We start from the raw sequence: 1,908 nt of genomic DNA on the forward strand, positions 1-1,908 counted from the left end.
CCGCGCCTTCCCGCGCTGCGGCCACCACCGGGGCCGTCACATGCCGTCCGCAGCGCCCAGGCTGTCGGCGCGGAGGGGCGCCCGCAGGCCCGGGCGGAGCAGTGTCCTCGTCCCCCGCGCCAAGCCGCTCTCAGCCCCTCGGCCTCCCTCCCGCGTTCAGCGGCGCCTAAAGTTTCAGCCTCGGAAGCAGTTTCCAGAGGGGGCCAGCTCGGGGGGCTTGGCGGTGCGGGGCTGGCGTATCCCCGCCGCTCCGAGAGCGCGCCGCCCCGGTCGGGTCGCGACAGCACCCGGGCTCGGCTATCGGGACACGTCCACAACTTTGCTCCGCCTCGGGGCGGCCGCCGGGGAGCTGGACCAGGCGCTTCCGAGCCTACAGGGCAGAGGGCTTGCCGGGCCCCCCGGGAGCGGAGGGATGCCCGAGCCCGAGTCCGGAGCCGGACCCCGTCCGCTACGAGCCGCGGCTGGCAGCTGCAGCTGCGCTCGGGAGCGCGGGCTCCCGCCCCGCCAACTCGGCGGGGCTCGGGGCTCCCGCTGGGATCACCTGTTCCCGGCCCCTGCCGGCTCCGTGGAGCGCGCAACCCGGGCTGCGCCTCCCCCGCTGCAGCTGTCGTCCTCGCAGCGGCCGCTCCAGACGGGCCGCTGCCGCCGCTGCAGGCTAAGCCGCCGCCGCCGCTGCCGAGCCTGCGCCCAACACGCGTGCACACTCGCCCGGACGCCTCCGCCACCACCGCCCGCTCGGGCTTTCACTGCGACAGCTCCTGCGGCCCCGCCTCCCGCCGGACCACGCCCTCAGGCCACGCCCACCTGCGCTGCCCCCGCGGTCCACCCCCCCCGCGGCGCGGCAGCCAGGCCAATGGCCTCGCGCGAGAAGCTAACGGGCGCGGAGGATGAGCGAGGTTGGGGAGAGGGGACGGGACTTCAAGCCACGCCCCCTAGCCCAAAAGGCCAGCGCGGCGCACACTCCCCCTCATCCCATCAGCACCAATGGTCCAGCTGCGCGGGGCTGGCGAGGGCGGGGGTGGAGAGCGGAGCGAGGTCATTGGCTGCCTCCGAGGTATCCCCGTTGGGCCGCAGTCGCCCATTGGTTACTGCCCAGCGTTTGCTGGACTGGGAGCGGCCAAGACCCCCTCCCTCTACCTCCGCCCGCGCTGCTCTGGTTGTTGGTCACTCAGAGGGGGCAAGGGACAGGGCTCGTCGTGAGGTCTCTGCCAGTCGTTGGGTGATCTCTCTCACCCCTTCAGGGCCAGCCTGGTATTGGCAGCTGCGGGCCACGCTCCTGGTGGCTGTCCAGGGGTCCCCAGAGTCCATGGGAGCCACGGTGGGACTGCTGTAGTCGACCGTGAGGGAGGGGTGTGGCTGGAGCCAAGCCAGGGAGCTGTGGCCGCTGCTGGGCCGGGTTACGACTGTTCCACTGGTACCCCGCAGACCACTGCTCTGCCTTCCGTTTTCTGTAACCCCAAACTGGGGCAAGGCCGCTGGGTGGGGCAGAGACAGAATAACTCCAGCCTGAGGGCAAAGGAGAGAGAGAAGGAACCCTGGGCATGGGCACAAAGGAACGCATACATCATTTGGCGTATATGCGCCTGGATGCCTGTGTGTGCCTGTGTGCATGCATGTGCATCTATGCATAGATAGATACGCATACAGACTGGTGTGAGGCTGTGTACTTGCACAAAAACACTTTAGGTATGGACACCCAAGTGATTATACAGAAATACACACACACATATACATATGTGTACAAATACTGGCATGTGCACACCTATACGCATAGACTCTGTCAGACAACAGATACCATCCAAAGCATACACATGTGCACCTTGTCAGGTATATGTGCTCAGACACGTGTGTCTCCAGTTAAGGCCTTCTTCACACCTTCCTCCTTGAACCAAAGCCTCCCTGTGTCTT

Source organism: Trichechus manatus, unplaced genomic scaffold (assembly GCF_000243295.1).
Source record: "Trichechus manatus latirostris isolate Lorelei unplaced genomic scaffold, TriManLat1.0 scaffold00048, whole genome shotgun sequence".
NCBI classification, from domain to species: Eukaryota; Metazoa; Chordata; class Mammalia; order Sirenia; family Trichechidae; genus Trichechus; species Trichechus manatus.